The following is a 21,304-nucleotide window of genomic DNA, read 5'->3' as shown; positions in this document are numbered from 1 at the left end:
TTGAAATGATCTGAGTCTGTGAGGATTCCTGCTTTTCTGTTGTGTGTTGATAGCCCGATGCTATTATACCGCTTTTGCTACGGTTTAGAATTATTTTGTCCATTATAGATTATTATTCCAAAAATAGACTGGTAATATATTCTTGTACATCTGAATTTAATTAAGAACCTTCTTCTCAATGACACGGATGTGATTTTACTGCTTCTGGCCAGACCAGACATGGGTGTCTGAAGACAGATATCCAAATTTTGGGCTAACTTCTCTGATCTTTTTAACCTAGGGCCCCTGCTCTGAGATGATGACTTATGACTTTGACATGCTGTCTTCAACCACTCTCTGGTCACTAGGGAGTATGTGAAACATCACAGGAACATTGCTACCAGGAGTCAAGGCTGTCCCTTCCAACCTCACTAGGATCCTCATGGGATTCAGATAATTACTTAATGTTCAGTATTCTGAGAACTGTCAGAATCACCCTGGCCTCACCAAATCATTTCGTTACTTGAGAGGGTTGGGGATGGGATGAAATCTTCTGTACTGTTGTCCATGTCTGATGTGTTTGGCCCATTGAGACTCCAAGGGCATTGTGGACTCTACTTTGTTTCCCGACAGGATTAATGCCAGAAACTCACGTACTATTTTGTTTTGTGGCTTCTCTGCTTAGCCATACCTCACCCATGGAGCTGATGCTTCCTAAGCATTGAGAGAAGTTGCAGGAGAACTGACAATTCCTACCAAGTACACATCCCATCCCCTGTGCCCCTCTCCATGTGTGAAGGCCACACTGCCTGCCCCTGGGGCAGTAAAAGAGTACATCCTTTAATCACCTCGCAGGTGTTCGCCCCAGCTGCTGGCTCAATTCCCAGGGAGTGCTGCCTCTTAGGTACATGTCATAATTTGGAGATTATGCTTCTCTTCATATTCTGGGGTTCACACCATTTAGAGCAGACAGTTGGAAGCGCAGAGATGATGGGATGGCAGTGCCCACCCATTCATGTCTACCTCCATCCAGTATTCCATTACATAGTTATTAAGTGCCCTGTGTGTGCCATGTGCTAAGCTGGGTACCAGGCATTCAGTGGTGAACAGAGAAGTGGTGGTCTCAAGGAGGGGTGTCTGTTTCAACAGAATGGCCCAAACATTTCATCTGCTTTTGCTTCAGGTATGTTAGTTACTGCCAAGAGTTTGTGGGTGTTTAGGAGCCTTGTTAAATTTGGAAAGCTCTGGCTCCTCTCTGCTCCCTATGGAGCCTGGCCCTTGGCGTTGGCCTTGAATGCGAAGCTGGGTCCTCGGAGTGCCACTGTCAGCACTCTCCAGATGAGTATTGTGCACAGGGAGGGGCCAGGGCGTGGGGCCCCCTGAAGGCTGTGTCATCCCCGGCTCCAGCCACAGAGGTTACATCACGAAGGGAAGCTGAGCTGTCAGCATGTTGCTAGGCTGTGGTTATTTATTTTTATAAATGAGACTTGTGCTTAATTTAGAAATCTGCTTTTGCTTTTTCTTTCTTTTTTCCAGCATCATCTGGCTGTCTGGCACCACCAGAGAACTGCATTTTTGACCCAACAAGAGCTCGTGGGTGGATGGGGGCGGGAAGGAGGCTGGGGAAAGGACTGATGCCAGCCTGCTGCCTCATAGGGAGCTAGACACACGTGGCCACACCATTAGCCTCCTGTTCAGCTTCTAGACGGGTTTCATCTGGGACACCTACATAGTCCTCGCTTGGAACAACACTGTATAAAGCTGCCCTGGTGCTAACTCCTCTTCTGAATAACCACACACCGAATACAGAAGAACAGAAGACGGGGCCACAAAAAAAGAAGACCACAGTCAGGTGCCAGAAAGAGGTGACACAGATTTTCAGTCCTTTGGATGCAGCTATTTTTTTTTAAAAAAAATTTAAGTGTATTTGTTTAGAGAGAGAGAGAGAGACAGACAGAGAGAAAGTGGGGGGGAGGGGCAGAGAAAGAGGGAGAGAGAATCCCAAGCAGGCTCCGCACTGACAATGCAGAGCTTGACGCGGGGTTCAAACTCACAAACTGTGAGATTATGACCTGAGCTGAAACCAAGAGTCAGTTGCTTAACCAACTAAGCTACCCAGGTGCCCGTCTATTTTAACAGAGCCACTTTACTACAGCTATTTGACATGAAGGTATTTAGATTTGTCCTAAATGTTCAGCCAATAAATGTTTTTATTTTTAAAAATAAATGATGAGTAAATGGACATTTTATACTCCTTCTATGAACTTCCCTCCAGCCCAAATCTTTCCCTTAGCCCCATTCCCACTTGTGGGCACTAAGGTGTATGGATTAGGAACAGGTAAGGGGAAATGATGGTAGAAATTCAAAATGGGAGGAACACTGAGGATCAGATAATGATCAAGAATGAAGCAAATGTCAGGAATGAGGTGCTTGTCAGAACTGGGAGTAGGTCAGGAGGAAAGAACGGTCAAGAGGCCTCTAAAGTCAATAAAAGTGTCACACTGAGATGGAGCAGAAGTCACAAGTGGTATGAGGGGTGGGAAATTGTTATAAACATAAAATACAGTGAGTACATTTTGGCTCACCTGTATGAAAAGAGTTGCATGAGAATACAGTGCACTTAGGATTCAGAATCACTCATTTTAGCTCTTCCACAGGCAGTGTCTGACTCATAAATGTCTACACATTTCACTCCAGGGCTTGTTTGAGCCTCAGTTTCCCCACATAAAATACAGGTGATTATGTCTACCCTTCATCCGTCCCCACCGTTTGCTCTCCCTGCAGGGGACACGCTAAGGATGAACCAGCAGCTCGTAAACCGCTTCCAGCCACTTGGCGAAGGGTGCCTCTATAAACAGCGGTTATTAGTGTATATGAGTGCTCTGTGAGTCAAGGATGTTGGAGTTGGGCAAGTGTAGTCGCCTCTGCCTGATGATTCATGCGAACACAGTGATGCCTCTAGCTGGAATGTATAGTTTGAGATGACTTTGTTCTTTCCACCGCAGAGAACTTCATCTTTACCCAAATGCTAAACCCTGAGGAGTTTGCACACGGGCACTAGGGGAATAGCTGTGACAAGAAGTGAAAGGAATCTGCCCTTTCTGCCCACCATCTACAGTTATAGTACAAAGAACTACAGCAGCATATCTGTGCCCAATCATCCACTCCTCTTTGCCGGCAAAGAAACTCTTCCCAATTCTTCCACCATTTGTCAAACTTGCCCAAGTGCACCAGAGGCAGTTCAAGTAATTGAAGGTGGAGGGAAGAGAATACTGCATTCTGTGTCGACCTTTTGCATCACAAGGTGAAGCCTCACTGATTTGATCCTGGAATGTTGTTCAGAATTGGTGCAAGGAGGTGGCAGGGGCTAGGGCCTCAGCTTCTAGATGTCTGACCTGAAGTCACCATGGCTGGACAGGGACCCTCCGCTGAGCCCTCAGAATGGAGGCGGAAGGACACGCTGCAGCTTGCCTGTCCTAGCCCTACAACCAATCATACCATCACCAACCCTATTCTAAGAGCGAAGGCGCCATCACCTTTGGTACAGTTAATCTTTGTTCCTGCCACTTTCTTTGTTATATCTCACCATGTCCCTGCCTTCAGATTTCTTATGGATTCCTTTCTCAGGCATCATGTTTTGATTCCCTCCTCACGTTTATTTCCAATTGCCAAGAACAACTCTGTTCCGGCAGGAAGATATTATTTGGCTTACAGGAGAGCAGGCAGCGGCTTCTCTCCACTAGCATTCTTTGAATTTACATGGGAATTTATTCTGGGAACTGCTCAGCGTCTCCCTCAAGTCTCTCCCTCACCATCAAATGTTTCCATCACAGAGTAGCTTTGCTTACATTGTTTTTAACTGGGTAATGATAAGAGCTTTTCTTTTGAAGCCTGGGTGTAGGGCTCAGAGCACCTCCCCACACTATTACTCCCCAAGGACCTTGGCTGAGCCCACACTGAATATTACAATGGGTATTGTTACCGTTGTTACAGACCCGAGCATTGTCCCCAGTGTTTGCTTGTGTGATAAACCTCCAGTCCTCTTCCAGAATTGTTAGTTTTTCCACCCTTGGGCATTGAGTTCACCCTTTAGGGTGGCCCACCCTGAAGGACTGACAAGCATTCCCTGATTTAGCTGGACAGATTGGGTCCAACTGACATGTGCTTCTCTGTTGACATCACAGGGGCTTTAATAACACATGCTAAGCACAGTGGCTGGTATTCTCACTGGTCCCGAGCCACGTTTGGGGGAAGTTACATTGCTCCAACCACCATTTTGTACAGTGATTCAGGAATTTGTTGTTTGACACAAAGGTAAAATGAAGAGATAGGAGGGTGGTAACTGCACCACCCAGGCAGCAAGCAGTCCTGCTTGGCCCATCCCCAGAGGATGTTCTGAGAAGTCCTTGAAAATGTCCTGGTCTTGGACTTGGTCTGCCTGGACCTATTGCAAACAATAGGTCTAGTTTCCTCTAGACAAAAGGACATTCAGCCCTCCCAGAGCAGAATACCACACTTGGGGGTGAGGGAAAGACCCTTTTGAGAGATCGATCAGAAAGACCACTGTCTCAGGGCCCAAAACCAGTGTAATAGGCCAAGGCTGAGCAATGAGCATCCCTTCCATTTGAAGGTGCGTCCAGATACATGAGTGGACTCCTCTGAGTCTGCCTACAACTCTTGGAGGTGAATTGGACAGGTGGTATTACTCCAATTTTACCAATGGGGAAACTAAGTTCTATTAGTTCCCCCTAAGACAGTGGCCCAGCTCCTTCCTCCCAGGAGCACCTTGTATGTGGGGGCTTTCAACACAGCCAGGTTCCTGTTGAGAGTGCATTTCTTTGTTGGGCACTGCTCCTTTTCAGCCACTGGACACGAAGACTGAGACTCTGGTAGTCATAAATTTTAGAGTTTTTCAGGTTGGAAGAATCTCTTCTCCTACACACCCAGGAGGGCCCCTGCATCAGGACTGCAGGCGTAAGAAATAGAGAACTGAGCTCACTGTCCTTATTTTGTTTTAAGTTTATCCACTTATTTTGAGAGAGAGAGAAGAAGAAGAAGAAGCAGGGGAGGAGCAGAGAGAAGGCGAGACAGGATCCCAAGCAGGCTCTGTGCTGTCAGTGCAGACTCAATGTAGGGCTTGATTCCACCAACTGCATGATCATGGCCTTAGCAGAAACCAGGAGTCAGACACTCAACCTACTGATCCACACAGGCTCCCCACCCCTCAATGTCTTTAATAATGGTGCCAAGTTGAAGTAAGCCTTGAGTTTCCCTAATTCTATCTTGTCTTGCTGACCATGTGGACTTCTAGGTAGATGCGGGGTCAGCTACTCCTTACTAGCTTTTAGGCCTGGTGAGTAGTGCCGTAAATGCTCACTTTCATTGAGCATTCCTGGATTGACTTGCTCCATAAATTCCTCTTCAGGCAGCAGCAGGAGAATCTCTGGAGCACAGGAAGGTAGAGCCAGAACTCCCTGGAATGGGAGCATCTTCTTGGATGCCACTTCCCCATCAGTTCTCCTGGGTTTCAGCAGACAGCACATTGGACTTGCAACCGAGCAGACACATGAAAGCAAACGTGCGCTTCTAACATTTCGTAACCTGCCTCCCACAAAACAGAAGGCACTCTTCCCCTTGCATTATTCTCTGCCTTGTTCTTGACATTTTTAATGTGCTGAGTCTACAGCCGACTTTACATTCCCGACACCTCCCACTTGAACTGGCTCCTGGTCCCTCCAGGCCTGAGGATCCTGGTCACGTGCTCCACCCCACAGAACACTGGGCTCTCTTTCGAGCCAGGCTACACTCCTCACCTTGACATATAGGCCCTGCTGTTTCTTTTCCTCTTCTGCTCCAATAAATCAGGCTCAGTCAAAATTCACTGTTCTCGGGCAGGGTTTGGAGAAACCACTGCTGGGAGAAGGGGTTTTTTTGTGTCTGCTGGGTGAAAGCAAGTATTGTCTTTCTTTATTTAAAATATTTTAAAGTTTATTTATTTATTTTGAGAGAGGACAGCACAAGTGGGGGAGGGACAGAGACAGAGAGGAAGAGAGAGAAAATCTCAAGCAGGCTCCGCACTGTCAATGCATAGCCCGACACAGGGCTTGAACTCACAAAACCTCAAGATCATGACCTGAGCTGAAACCAAGAGCCAGATGCTTACCCGACTGAGCCATCCAGGTGCCTGGCAAGCATTGCCTTTCTGCTCCTGTTCCCTGCCTTTGCAACAGTGTGAAACCCTAAGGAGAAAGCCTAGGCTCCGTTTCCCTTGTCTGCACAGAGCTGAGTGTGTCTTTGAAGTTCTTCAGCATAAACAGGAAAATGCTATACTGTCCCTTTCCTGGGTCCTTCTTTGTTTATGGCCCAGGATGAGCGGCTGGTCCGGCTCATTCCCCTCAGGGCATCTGGCATGGAATGGAGTCATCCTGAGGGACACAGAACTCTGACCAGTTCTGTCCCTCCCTTCCCCTTATTTCACATTCTGCGGTTTGGGTGTAATCCAGTTTAGGAATGAAGGTAAGTGTCAGATGCTAAGCAACAGCTACAGGTACCTATGAAAGGGATGATAAAGTCATCTGGAAGAGAGAAAGGGGAAAGGAAAGGTAAGATAGCACATAGGAGAGGGAAAGAAGGGAAAGGAAGTAAAAGAGTACAAAGTGATAGTAATGCGGCAAAGTGGCTGAGTGCCACCTGCAATGCTTTGAGTGGCACAAATGCCATCTGTCACCCATCCCTGTTTCAAAATGGCATCAGGAACTAGCAAGCATATACTTGGCTCCCGAGAGGACGCACAGCTCAGATTTTAGAACCATGTTGCCTCCCAATGTCCCCTGCAGTTGGAACAAGCAAAACCCTAATTATCTGACCATGCATGGTCTTGATCAAAGGATTCTAAAATGTTTTGTAAAAAACATAAATCATGTGTGTAAATATAAGATGGTAATTTTTTGCTCCTACTCACCCTGAAACCTGAACACACACTATTAGCACAACCCTTTAAGATGCTGGTTTAGAAAAGTTTTAAGGGAAGAGACTATGAAAGTTGGATTGAGCATATTGCCCGGCACACAGTAGGTGTTCAATAAGCATCTGAAATTGTATTAGTGAACAAATGAATAAGAGAAATATAATAAACAATAAAGATACTTGAATATTTAACATTACTTACATTTTAAAATACTTCATGGCTTTTGTTCTGGGTCCCACGGATACAAAGATGAGCGAGCTTTCCACACATGTAGTCACTAGGCGACCTGTGATCACATGCATACACACTAGTGCCCGTGCAAGGAAAACAGGGACAAGGCACAGTGACAGAAGTGGTGAAACCCTGTCCAGGAGCTGTGTAGGTCTCGCCAGGCCCTGGAAGACAGAACAGAAGGACAATGAAGATATGAAACAGCTCATTGTGTCACAGAGCTGCAAAGCCTGGTATGGCTGGTGCAAATGGAAAGGGTGTGTGTGTGTGTAGGAGTGTGGGGGTATAGGGAAAGTAGGGGCCTTGGTGCGAGAAAACACAGACAAGACAGATTTGAATGGTCACCATAGGGCTCAGAGTGTCCTTTATGTGACCAAACACTGGCAAGAGTAGGTTTCACTTACTTAAATCCTACTGGGGAGCTGAAACTTTATGTATAAACTATTGCTTGGTCTTTGGGGAGTGTGTGGGTGTCTCCATGTCTCCTTAGAGCCTCCAAGCTGATGGGAGAGGAGAATAATCTCTGATGCTTATGTGGTTTCTGGTCTGTATCTCTCTCTGCTGTGAGCTACCTCAGCACAAAGTCTCCCTGGTATCTGAGCAGACTGAGCACAATAGAGCTTTACTGAATGTACGCGTGTGTAGATGCATATATGGATGTATAGATTCAGGTAAGGATGGGTAGATGGACAGATGGATAGGTGGACAGGTGGATGTCCAGATGCTCCACCACTCTCTCCTAAGGGGGCAAAAGCCATCATTACCCCTGTACTTGTTTATCATTAGCCTTCCAGTCTCCCACAGGCACAGAGCCCAGAAGAAATCAATCTGAAATGAAAGGAGAAAAAGCTGGAGCCTCCAAAGAACTCATAAAGGAGCCTGGCCAGGGATTATCAGAAATGTGGCCAGTACAGACTCTGAGGCCCGGGAGGAGAAAGGGCTAGAAGGCTGTGCAGACCCTTGGGCTCTTGTGTGCCCAACAGTGCTGGCAGAATGGGCCCAGTCCTGGAACATCATGAACATGTCTGCTACAGAATGACTTGGGGGCCAAAAGATTTGATAAAGCCCGAATCAAAGCTGATAAAAGGCAATTATGTTCCCACACCCTGGGCTTCTGCCACCCTGCGTCTCCCTGGGGATGTACTTGTGGCATTCAGATTTTCTCTCACAAAGGCCTGGAGAGAGAAAAACAGCCACTCAACAACTAATAAATTATCCACCATGTCACTGCTTCTGCTGGCCTCATTCTGACACTTCTCTCCATCTGAATGTAGACAATAATTATCTTCTAATTGCTTAGATAATTCTGTTCATGGAGCTACAGCAATGACAAAAAGCTCTCGTTTGTTATTGCTTGTTCTGAGTGTTGATTTAAGCCAAATTATGCCTTGGTTATACACATGATTCTCTTCTGAAGAGCAGAGCACCCACCCACCCCCACCCCTACTAAGCAAAGTCTTTGGAGTCTGGGAGGGGTGTCACAGCATATTTCTTGCCTCTGTCTTGGCTCAAGGGCTGTACCTGACTTCTGGGAGGTCACTAACCAGCATTTCCCTGAACAAGGAACCAAAGTTGGGTCCATGTGTAGTTGAGGGCAGCTCTCAAATACAAAATAAGTTCAGGAAGGCAGTAAGTGTATCCAAGTCCCCAGCCCTCTAACAGTGGATATTCCTGGAGTTCTGAACCAGCCTTTGAACCTGCATGCCATTATCTCTTTTTTCCAGAGCACAGCACTGAATGACAGAAAAATATCACAAATTGTTGATTTAAATAGTATTCACTGTTTCATGCTGGATGCAATACAATCTTTGAGAAGACTGTATTATTTCCTGCAATATGAGTATAGATTATGCATTAAGGCACCATGAATATACGGAATATATGGAAATATGAGGGAGCAGTGCAAGTCAGATGCAGCAATGAGTGTGGGTTTTCAGAGCAAGAGTCAAATGGAGAATGCTTGAGAATTTCTCTCAAGCATTTGAGTGTGAGCTGAAGGTCAGGGGGTCAGGCTTGGAGATCTTAGCTGCTGGACTGATTACTTGGTTCATTTGTCCCACTCTATTTATTGAGGACCTATTAAGTGACAAGAACCAAATGAGGCAAAGAGTTTTCAAAAAGAATAAAGCATTGCCTGTGGCTTTGAGAAGCTCATATGCTAGTGAGAACTGAAGTATGAATGTACTGTATAAATAATGAGAGTACAGAGTACAACAGCACACAGAAAGGAGGAGTTAATGGAAAGCACTGAGGAAAGACAGATGGACTCAACCTGAGGAGGTGGAACCCCCATTTGAACTGGGCCTGGAAAGGTTGGTGAGCTTCTGAAAGCTTTGCTGAGGGCATTTCAGGCTTGGAAGCTGAAAGAATGAGTCATTAAAAGAATGTGAAAACATACCATGTGACCAAAGAGTATGTGGAGGGAGGCATAGAGTGGGAATGTGGCTGGAAAGAGGTTGGGCTAGTTCTGGAAGGTTCTGAGTATCCTGTGATGAATGTGGGCTTCTACTTCAAAGGCTCTAAGTGGGGAGAGGGCATTAAGAGATTCACTTTGGCCAGTGTGGAGGAGAATCCATGGAAAGGGGGAAGGCAGGAAGCAAAGACAAGTAGGAAAGTGGCAGAATTCGTGCAGCAGAAGAAGCTTCCAGAGACCTATGAGATGGAGGCTACTCCACCCTCATGTTTCTTTCTTTGTCTTTTCAGAGCTTTTGGGGTACTGTTACACAGAGATGTTTTCTTTTCTTTTTTTTTTAATTAAAATTTTTTTAAATGTTTATTAATATCTGAGAGAGTGAGAGAGAGAGAGCGCGCAAGTGGGGGAGGGGCAGAGAGAGAGGAAGACACAGAATCCGAAGCAGGCTTCAGGCTCCCAACAGGGGACTTGAACTTGTGAACTGCAACATCACGACCTGAGCCAAGGTTAGACACTTAACTAACTGAGCCACTCAGGCACCCCCGACAGAGATGTTTTCTTATTTGATTCTCTGCAACTACTTACTCTGGAAACCTGCTCCCACATTTTTCTTGGGCCTCAAGATCTACCCTCTATTTTCACAATGTCAGGGTGTACGCTATTTTTCGTCCTTGGCCAGGGATGGGAGACCTCAGGGTGCACATTCAGATTAATGGAAGTTTCACATCATAGGTTGACTCAACTTGAAGTCCCTCTCCTATGATCCACATAATTGTGCTTTATCTTTTCAAGTTGACAATTCCTCACTTGAAGCTGAAGTTATCTGTATAAGGACATGGAATTCTCCTTAGTTTCTCTATCAAGGGTGTTATTAATCCAGGGATCAAGTCCCAGCTGGCCTTTGAACACTAATTTAATGGACATCTGATGTTTACCTTTCACATCATTATTTTGGGTTGTGTTCAAAAGAGTCTGAATATTGTTCAATAGCCAAAGGAAGGTTCACACCATGAGGAAGCCTCAGGTCAGGTGTTCATAGCAATAAGCAGCCCCTACCTGGTGCTGAACTCAGCGAACCTTGAGCTAATGGTGAACGTCTATCCCTCTCCAAAGTATTGCTCATTTGCTTGGAGGGCCTCTGATCACTCATACTTCATACACATCCTCATACTTCATACACACAAACACCTGTCTGGGAAAATTGTCATGTTGTTTCCAAACAATTTCTGTGAAAGGTGATAACAACGAAAAAGCTCTCCAGGAGGCCTTGAAAAAAGTGCTGCTCTGGACCTCAACCTTTCCTTATTTTCTACACCAAGGGTGTTAATAATTCAGGGGTTAATAACAAGTCTACCTATGATCACAGATTTATTGGACGCCTGCTGTTTACATATCACATATTACAGGTTGTGTTCAAGAAAGACTAGACTGAGACTCAGCAAAAGCCCCTGTAATTCCTCCCACTGCCAGCAATGCTTGTCTATCTTACAACAGCCCATGTGCTATTGTGAAAAATAATCTCTTTAAATGCTTGCAAAGCCTGATGCAGATCAGTAATCTTCTCCCTATCAGTGGCCAGAGAAACAAGGGAAGGGCTAGTCTCTGAAATGCTTTTCAGATATAAATCTCCAACTGAGGAGAACCTCTCCCTCAGAGACGGTACACTGATTTGCCTCAAAACAAACAAACCTACATTTCTCTGAGTCTGTTTTCTACTTCCCAAAGATAACATAAACATATTCTGGAGAATAAAACAAAACGAAACTATATTGATGCAGCATGTCCCGTGTATGTGAGTGTCTATTAAGCACCATATAGGTACTGTAGGGTCACACATACACACAAAACAAGACTTGTCCTCTGACCTCACAGAGCTTACATTGTACTTGGGGACACACAGACCTGGATGAAACCTTTATAGGTCCTGACATGAAAAGATACGGTCCCTCCCACCTTTATACCGATCAAAATTTTAAAGATCCCAGCAAAGTGTAAAACACAGAACTGCATGCATGTAAAAATTCTAGATTTTCTGATTGCAAAATTCTGGATAAGCTGGTTGAATCAAAGCTGAACTTTTCTCATGTTTTTTTTGTGCCCCTGCTTTATTGATTAAAGTACGTGCTTCATCTGCCTACTAGTAATCCAGATGGGGGCCTTAACTACACATACCACAAGATGCAAGACTGATCATACCAGACAATATTATAAAGAAAAAAGGACATGATGGATCCTTGTGTCACTCAGAGTTCTCAAGAGAAACAGAACTAGTAGATTATACATATATGCTATATGTAGTGTATTTATAGTACACATATATGTATATGTATATATACACACACATATGCATATGTATAGAAAGACAGAGAGTAGATTTTGTATATATGTGTGTATATATATATACACACATTTTCATATACATATGTATATGTATATATGGAGAGAGACAGAGACAAAGAGAAAGGAAGATTTATTTCAAGGAATTGGCTTAAGGGATTCTAAGGGTAACTGGCAAGTCTGAAATCTGTAAGGCAAGTCAGCAGCAAATTGGAAACTCTCAGGCAGGGGCTGATGCTGCAGTCCACAGATGGAATTTTTTTCTTCCTCAGGGAAAACTTAGCTTTGCTCTAAAGGCCTTTCAACTCATTAGACAAAGCCCAGATTACCAAAGATAATCATTACTTAAAATCAATTTAGGTAGATGGTAATCACATCTACACAATACTTCCCCAGCAACACCTAGATTAGTGTTCAACAAAATGCAATAAATGACTATACCCTGGCCAAGTGGAAACATGACTTTGACCAGAAGAGTTCCCCATAAAGGATGTGGCCATAAGCAGAGTGGATGATCAGAAAGTATCCCAGGCTGTGAGAGCCAGAAGGGGATTTGGAGACCCCAAGCACAATCCTTCCACACACAGGGAAAGGGCCTGTGGTGCCTGGTTTGTACAAAATCTTGAAAATTGATGTTCCCAACCCAGAAGTACGTTTTATGTGAGGAATTCAAGGGGATTGCTACAGAGGCCTGGGGTCTAGATTCTTTGTTGATCAAGGCCTGATGGAGCAGAAGGTACACAACAGGTGTCCAAACAATATTTTTAAATGGGCCACACGGGTATTATATCTGAGCCTGAGGCTTAGTTCTGCCCTTTGAGAATAGGATCCAAGACTATCAGTTCACTGATAACTCCTTAGGGCCTAGCTGCTCGAAAGCACTGGTGGAATTCATGAATTGAATGAATCCATGGAATTTAGGCCAGGTGGATATGCAATATCCTGATTCTATCCATAGGAATGTAGATGCAGAAAGGAAATCTTTTAAGTGTGAAATATGGTATTTTCTGAGTTTCCTCATCAGTCCAATGGAAATGGTAGTATATTACCTATTTAAGAGCTGTATTCTAAGGACTATATGGGCAGATAGCTAGATAGACCAATAGAGATATAGCATTTAGCACAGCACTTGAAGTACAGTGGGTGCTCAATAAATGGTAGTGGTTACTATCATCAACATTATTTCACACTACCAATTTTAGTACATGCTGTTGGCGCCACACCTAGACTACTTTTACTGGCCACCGTGCCCATCCCCCAGCTCCAGGAATTGAGTACTAACAGCTCACAGCTGCCCGCTTCTCCAGAGAATTGCCCTCCATTACAACAAAAGTTGTGTTCACCAGGCAGTTATGGTTCCCTCCTCCCAAGGGACAGCTCACAGCCAGTGACTGACATATAGGAGAAACAAAGAGTTATCTTCCTTGCCTTAAGATGGCACCAACCCTAAAACTCACGGTAAATCAAAATGCAGGTGGGGTCACATCCTGGCATTTCCCCTGCCCTTTTCTGCTCTTTCACTCCCTTTCTTCTGAGAGCATGTCCTCAGTAAATCACTTAGACAAGACTCCTTGTCTCAAGCTCTGCTCCTAGTGTATCCAACTTAAGACACAAACAGTTACTTGGAGAGCACTCTTCTTTCTTGCTGAAGCAATAATGAGCAATTTTGCTCACTGTGATTCTGTTACTCAGATCCTTGGGTAAGTTATGTGATATTACAGCCAGAGAGTGAAATAGCTTTGCCTCTGCAGCTGGTACCTGTTTTATCCATGTCAGACCTCCCCAGCCAGAGAGGCCGAGTCCTGTTTCTCTTACATTTTGCCTAGTTCTTCCTGGCCAAGTCTACCCAATTAGCCTGGCTTGCTCTTTAAACCAAATAATGACACTTTTGACCACCAAACTTGAATTTCACGGAAAACATTCATTCATCTCCATCCATCCATCCATCCATCCATCCAACCATCCATCTATCCATCCGCCCAATGGTTATGGAGTATTGTTCAAGTAGCCAGGTACTGTGCTAGATGCTGGATGTGGCTACAAGCATTGGTTGGATATAGTACTTGCCCTCCAGGAACTCATTCTGGAGGGAGAAATGGACAAGGAAATATGCAATTATAAATGAAATTTATGATCCATGCTCTAATATGAGGCTAGGAGAACACAGAGAAGCTCCTAAATCAGGCTGGAGGTTCCAAGCCGCTTGGTTTTTCACTGTGGTTGACCTAACAAATAAATGGAATGGATATCCCCTAAAAACAGTGTACACCAGAGTGCTTACTTCAAAGAATAAGGTGTTACAATGTAGAAAGATGTGTAGTTTTACGCACAAAGAATGGTTGCCTAGTGATAGGAAGAATAACAAGATATAAATGCAAAGGAGGCTGCCTGCTGTGTTATTACAGCTGTAGCTTTGCTCCCACTCAAATACTCACTTCCTGGGGGCCCAAAGAAAGGGAAGTTGAATTATGGTTTCTGCCTGGGGAGTGGCTAGATCAGTGATAATCAAAATTGAGTTCTCCCACTGGCTTTCCACCAACGTCATGGCTGATGGCCCACAGACATAGTCAGGATGCAGGGGTCTCGTTGCACGACTGCTCTATTGTTGCTTATTCCTCCCGTACCATTCATCAATCTACTCCTGTAAGACATGTGGGGGTTATAGCATAACTATGAGGGTAGGGATGGTAACTGTTCTATGTTGATATGAGTGTGGCTGGTGCTAATGCAAAAATAATTACTACTCTGTGCCTTTATGGCCATTTTCATTGCCCTCTGGTGGTTATGCAGTTATTTGCCTATTGATGGTAATGACATAATGCATGGCAGCTAATATTGCTTCAGCTATACAACTGGGGGGAGTCAGAAAGGAGGAGACGTTTGGGAGAGGCTGGGACTTGATAAATAATTTCTTTTTCTTGAGATTTATTTATTTATTTTATTTTTTTGTCTTTGCAGAGACTTTTCTTTGGCCGTAAGAATATAAAGTCCTAAGAATACCAGCAATTTGGTGATCAAGAACCTCAAGGTCTTATGCACATATCACCTCTTTTGGTGCTGAAGTCTGAAAAATAAGTAAGGCATGGTCCTGGTCACTCTGAATGCCTCTTATCACTCAGTTTCTTGAGTTGTAAGCCTTGCAGTTGGTCTAGATTCCTCTCTCTCTCTCCTATTCTCCTGTGTAGTCTCCTCATTGGCAATAGAATAAAATAAAAACTTCTTTCTGAGATGCTTCAAGATCTAATTTCTACCCACCCTTCTAACTTCACCTCTCTTCCCATTCCCTTGTCATTCCCAATGACTCATTGTTCTTTCCTGGCTACATCATGCTCTTTTCTCATATGCTGCTTTTACTCTCTGGAATGGCCTCATCCTTCAGATCTCAGATAGTTCATCTGAGAGCCATCCCTGATTCTCCCAGGCAAACATGACCATATTGCTCCTATGCACCGCGTGTTTTACCTAAAGCAAAGAAACAACCACACTGTATTATAATGGTGTGTTGGTTCACCTGTTTCCCCATAAAGCCATAAACTTCTAGAGGTTCATGAGGTTTCTCTCTCTTTAATTTCCAGTGCCCAGCAAAGTGTCAGGCACATAGCAATGATTTAGTACGTGCTGGAATAAATGAATAAAGTGGGTTTCCTTCTCATGTGCTACGTTCTTCTGAGTTAAAATGACAGATAAATCAATTATACTTTATAAGGATCATACGAGATGGTTTTATCAACACACAGTCACAGTCACATAATCCCTTCTGTTAGAAGGCCAGCTTCCCTTTCTTCATGGTCCTCACATATGCTGTTTCCTCTGCTTAGAACACTCTTACTTCCTCTCCATTTAATTCTAGCTTAAATGTGTATTCCTTAAAGACACTCTGATTGAGCACCTTTCTAATTGTTATCAGACTAGGCTCTGTACCCTGTTATAGATTCCCATGGCATCTGTATGTTGTTTTCCATTTTATTAACAGAAATTATAATTAGAAAATATTTGTTTAATTATTTGTTTAATAACTGCTTTATCTACAAAACATTTAACTCCTTGAATGCAGGGGCTATATTTATCCTATTCACCACTATGTTCCCGGGCCTGGCATATTGCCTAGCCTATAGACAGTATACAGTAAATATTCCAAATAAGGAACTGCAAATGTCCCTAAGGCAAGACATACTTCTGATATCTACTTATATGCACACATTAAAAGGTTACACAACTACTCTTTTCAGAGATAAGCTGAAGTGCATGTTTTCTTACAGAAGATTTCAAGGAACACATGGAAACTTCATGAATTTGGACTAAGGGGAATAGGGGAGAAGAAACTTTCCTTTAAATATGTGGTAAATTTCAACTTGAAGCTTATTCTTCCATATGAGTTTAACTCAACATCTACTGAGCACCTACTATGTGCTAGGCACTGTCCTAGACTCAACACAGGGTCTACGAACATGAATACGACAAGACACCTGGCTTAAAGGCCTTTGAGAAATGTCTTTCTGTAGATTTAATAAATTCATATTCACTGTTAACACAAATTGTTTCTTTAAATCATGTGGTTATCTCTGCCCTTTTCTGTGTGGAATGTTCTTTCCTGTCTTGACCATTTGGTTAATTATAATTCTTCTCTCTTATATCAAAACCTTTTAATAAGATCATACCCTCATTCCCTCCTTCATTCCCTCCTCTCTTTCCCTCATAACTCCTTCTCTGTGCTGCTCTCCTGTTCTCCCTGGGCCCCTTCCCATAACACTGTCCATTCCATCATCCTCACGCCTTTACTCCTATTCTGTGTGGTCTCCAGGACAGGGACCATCATTTTATTCTGTCTCTAGCACAGTGACTGAGACATAGGAGAAGCTCAATGATTTGTACTATTGTTACAGTGAATGAGTAAATGAATAAAACTAGTGTTTTTAATGAGATATCCTGCAAGACTATTTTTAATGGATTGTTTGCAATTAGGAATACTCACTCTACAGAGATCTAGACCCCCAAAGTTCCTCAGTCTTTTTCCTTCAATCAACTAAGCTAAGCATCCCCTAGTGTATTTGAGATTCTGGAAGATTTAGCCACATGAAGTTACCATTGTTGTGCATCAAAAATGATTGAGGGACCACCTAGGTGGCTCAGTCAGTTAAGCATCTGACTTCAACTCAGGTCATGATTGCGTGGTTTGTGAGTTCGAGTCCTGCACTGAGCTCTGTGCTAACAGCTCAGAGCCTAGAGCCTGCTTCAGATTCTGTGTCACCCTCTCTCTCTGCCCCTCCTCTCCTCTCAAAAATAAATAAACATTAAAAAAAAACAATTAAGTATCAGCACTTCACATGTGTTAACCTAGTACTTAGAAAATCCACTTGCTAAAGAAAAGAAAAAAAAGAAAATCCACTTGCTAATGGTGGTGCCATGGTGAACATTTAAATGTTCCACCTTCCTAATGAAAGAACTGTTTTCCTTATATCTGCCTGCGTCTCCCTGGCTTATGCCTTCCAAGCTATTCAGAAGGGTCTGCTAGCCCACTGCTTCTTACAGTTTCTCTTTCTAAGATCATAAATGCTCGGAATGCTGTGCAGAAATAATATTTTTTAGGATCACTTATGAAAGGTTAGCATTTTATAGCTAATTAGTAAAAGCCCAGCACAAAGTACATGTCCACAAAATCAAGTAGATGTACAACAAAAGCCCAGGAAAAAGTATATGTACGTTCTTTGAATGAATACTCAGCAACACAGTAGACATTACTCATATCATGAAGAAAATCACCAGTTGGTGGGGATGGAGGAGCTTGGAGGATGGTGGTTCGGTGAAGCCCTTCATTTCTGGAATAAGAGCCATACTGTTTGACTCCTTGTCCCTGGGCTTTTAACTCCACTGCCCTGCTCCTGTCCCATGTGTCCAACAGCCACAGGCCTGAGCTGTCCTCTGAGCTATCTAATCCACAGTCTCATAAGACTTTATTGCTCATGCCACCCTTTACTCCACTTTCCAAGCAGATGGTGTCATTAGCTCACAGCCTCTTGCCTCATCGGTCTGTGCTGTAATTACACTGCTAAAATCTCATAACCAGTATTTCTCTACCAGGATTGCCCTACATTTCGCTCTTTAATAGAGACTGAATTTTCTCTGGTCACTCAGAATATCATCTCAGGATGTTGACAGCGCACTTGAGACCCAACCCCCAGCGCCACCCCTACATGTCTGATGTTGTCTATATAACCTGTCTGCTATTTCCCAGCCCCAGAGACGGGTGACTTTTGCCCCCAACAAAGATCTGGACGGAAAAGGGGATGAGAATACAGGACCCTCTAAGGATCTTCCTTTTGCTACCGGTCAGGTTCAAACGTCATCTAACATTGTCCAAAATGTAGCCTCCACTCAGCTCCCTCTTCACGCTCCATATTTCCTGGGTTTACCAGGAAAGGTGGAGGAAAAGAAGCCAGGAGAGAGGGATAAAGCCCAAGACCTTAGGTATTTTTATGGGGCAAGAGTCAAAAGACTGTTCTGGACAAACAGAAGCTGTGTATGGAAGGGTATTGTATAGTTCAAGGCTACCACAGCTATAGAGGCCAATGTCACTTTAGGACGAACTCTGACCTGGCTCCCAGGGAGAACTGTTTGCAGCTCTCCCCTGTCGGTATTATTCACTTTTGTCCTCTCAACAATCCCTGCTCCTACCTCACAGGATTTAACCTTCAGTTTGAGTCTTTGGTGTCCTCCCAGCTACCATGTCCCAGCTCCCTCGCAACCTTTTTCCTTGTTCTGTGATACCTGCTGAACGAGGCACACAGGGTCTGCAGTCACTGCAGTAAACCTTATGATCGTGAGGTAATTGGATAATATTATCACCTTCTCAGAAAGTCTTCAAAATTATCATGAGGATGTGAGGCATTCCTCCCCTGGCAGGTATCTGTGTGGTCAGATAAGAGGACGGCTACATTCCATTCCAATCGTGTCTTTCAGCCATTCTTCCATAGTGGGCACTTCCCCGGAGACACTGAGAGATGCGACAGTCCGAAGCATTCAGCTAAAATGGAATTCCAAACATAGCACCTGCATGTGAGTTTCTAATAATCAGACCATATATAGTCTGTCCGCAGTCAAGGGCTTAGTTAGGTGCCTCTCTCCATTTTGGTTTTTCTTCCTCTGGCCCTTTAGGAGATTTAAAAAAGTCAGAGGCATCTTGTAGATGGTGACAAAAGTATTTATTCTCAAAGACAGCTCTTGTCACAACCCCATTTTGTCATGCATAGTGTAAAGCACAAATATTAGCATGTGTGGCTTTATGGGCCAGACTGGTTGGCTATAAATCTCAGCTCTGACAACTTTCAGCTTTTTAAAGATGAATGTTATTTAACCTCTCTCTGTGCCTCAGTTTGCCCTCTGTAAAGTGAGAGTTTTAATGGGATGTACATAGGTCATTGTGAAGAGGAAACATACAGGGTTTAGAACAGTGCCTGGCAAAGACAAAACATTAATTCTAATTAAGTAGTGGTAAAAACAATGTTTGGTATTTGCCTCAGAGTAGTGTGTTTTCCTTTGGTGTCTCTCCCGTGTGAGAAACGAACCCCTTGAATATATCTCTGAACCCTCTGAGTTCTCTGGACCTCTGAAACTGGTTTAGCACAAAAAAAGTCTCAGACTGGAAGTCGGAAGACCTGGGAATTTTTGAGGCTTAGACACATACTGTTCACGAACAACCTACCACAGGCCAGTCCTTGCACCAGATTCTTCTCCTGCTCTTTTCTGTATTCTCCACACCAGCTTCACAAGGTGGCTATTACTTTCCCCATTTCGCAGAGGAGGAAATAAGTTCTGAACAGTTAACCACTGAGCAGACGTTACTTAGGAGAAAACACGGGTCTGGGACCATTATTAAAATCCCAGCACGTGGTTTTGTGGAGAGTCACTCAAGCTCTGTGACCCTTACTTTTCTCGCCTGTAAAGCTGCCGTGTCCGTCTCACGGGTGAGAATCCAAAGGGAGAGTTTTTACACCAGTTGGCTGCAGGCGGCTAAAAGTTTACAGGGGTCGGGACCACTACCGCAAGTTCAGAGAAGCAGCTGGAAGGGCGAGCCAGGAGGCACCAACGCGGGGAGGAGACTCGGGATCCCGCCTTCCTGCGACCCTGGGGGTGGGCGTTTGGCTGAGTGGCAGGAGCGTAGGCCAATAAGGCTGCGGAGGCGGGGCCTCGGAAGAGGGCTACGTGGCCAGACTCGTTGTCGCAGTTTCCCGCCCTGCCCAGCGTTTGCTGAGCGCACATTTGTGGGGCCTTATCACGTAGGCTGGTGCTCATCTCATGCTCCGAGGCCTAGTGTGAGGAGACAAGCAGAAACTCGTTAGCAAGGACAGCAGGATGCTGGCGAAGTCACGAAGTGTTGCAAATGGCCTCAGCTGGCTCAGGGACTCTGGAATCCGGGTGTCCGGGCAATTGGTGGTTGTGATAGACAGATAGGGGGCCCGCGCCTTCTGAGTCCACTGTCATTCCTGTCGCCGGGGCCCAGAGCTGCGGAAGGCTGGCGAAGGAGCAGGGATGATTTTCCTACTGGAAATACATGGGCAGTCATTCTAGAAGGAGAAATCCAAGAAACAGTGGGATTTGGGGGAAGAATGACACCTTGATTCTCACGTCTTGATATGATCTGTTCATTTTGCTTCTTACAACTGCCACCACCATTCTCTCACACTTTTTTTTTTTTTTAATCGCCATAATTCCGACTGGACTTCTGATCCAAGATTTGCCTCTTCCCGTCAGGCCCACTGAGGCCTACAGTGATTGGTACTAAATGGTCAGGACATTCCCCTTGCGTAAAACCTTTCTGTGATTTGCCACTGCCCTCAGGATAAAGGCCTAACCTTGAACTTGGCTTTCAGGGCAACAGAGGTTCTGGCCTCCTGCCCCAGCCCTATCTCCAGACACTTTCCACTCCTTTCCTGCGTTAAGGGTTTGTGAAATTAGTGAAAGAATGAGTTATTTCTAGAATTATTCAGCAGTTTTGTCAGAAGAGAAGTCCTCCATCATTTGAAAACCCATTGTGTTCAGTAATCACCTGAAATGGAGAAATCAACTCTGTCTGGAATCCAAGAAACCTCAAATCTAATTCTTGCTCATCTGCTAATTTTACTGTGTAATCTGCCACATGTTGCTTCCAGTCTGTATTACTTTATTTATAAAATAGGGACAGTGAAGTAATGTTTTCTATTCTCTTTTTTAATATTTTATTTTATTTATTTATTTATTTATTTATTTATTTTTTGAGAGAGAGAGTGCACAGGTGAGGGGCAGAGGGAGAGAGAGAGAATCTTAAGCAGTCTCTATGCTCAGTGCAGAGTCCAAAGCGGGGCTCAATCCCATGACCCTGGGATCATGAGGTAAACTGAAAT

At 44.2% G+C, this 21,304-nt stretch overlaps 1 long non-coding RNA gene across 4 annotated transcripts in view; it reads right to left on the bottom strand.

Annotated features, from left to right (window-relative positions):
• Positions 1–20,082, bottom strand: part of LOC144243649 (uncharacterized) — a 108,672-nt gene extending 88,590 nt beyond the window's left edge. For all 4 annotated transcript variants that reach the window (XR_013338724.1, XR_013338722.1, XR_013338721.1 and 1 more), the window contains exons 1-3: positions 19,627–20,082; positions 18,771–18,948; positions 7,148–7,341 (exon numbers count right to left, since the gene is read on the bottom strand). This is a non-coding gene — a long non-coding RNA (uncharacterized LOC144243649). The remainder of the gene's footprint in view (positions 1–7,147; positions 7,342–18,770; positions 18,949–19,626) is intronic.
• Positions 20,083–21,304: the final 1,222 nt, after the last annotated feature.

This window comes from Crocuta crocuta, unplaced genomic scaffold, assembly GCF_008692635.1.
Source record: "Crocuta crocuta isolate KB4526 unplaced genomic scaffold, BGI_CrCroc_1.0 scaffold586, whole genome shotgun sequence".
Taxonomy (NCBI): domain Eukaryota; kingdom Metazoa; phylum Chordata; class Mammalia; order Carnivora; family Hyaenidae; genus Crocuta; species Crocuta crocuta.
This window is presented reverse-complemented; position numbering and strand designations above follow the sequence as displayed.